The following is a 253-nucleotide window of genomic DNA, read 5'->3' on the forward strand; positions in this document are numbered from 1 at the left end:
AGATAGATAGATAGACCTCCTTCCCTTGCCAACTTAATGAATAATGAATACACTGAATAAACTGCTAAATAAATGATTGATTTTAATAGTGCATTATATTAATGATTAAATGATCTTTTGATTCAAGTAAAACCTCATTTAATTTTCCTTTAGAAAATTAATCTATTAGGAGATTGCTATGAGTTGTTATGTGAGTCTTAGATATAAATTTTGCTGCAACAGGGTCTGAAAGAACCACTCTATAACCTCAATG

The sequence above is a fragment of the Sinocyclocheilus grahami genome, unplaced genomic scaffold, assembly GCF_001515645.1.
Source record: "Sinocyclocheilus grahami isolate Dianchi unplaced genomic scaffold, SAMN03320097.WGS_v1.1 scaffold1043.1, whole genome shotgun sequence".
Classification (NCBI taxonomy): domain Eukaryota; kingdom Metazoa; phylum Chordata; class Actinopteri; order Cypriniformes; family Cyprinidae; genus Sinocyclocheilus; species Sinocyclocheilus grahami.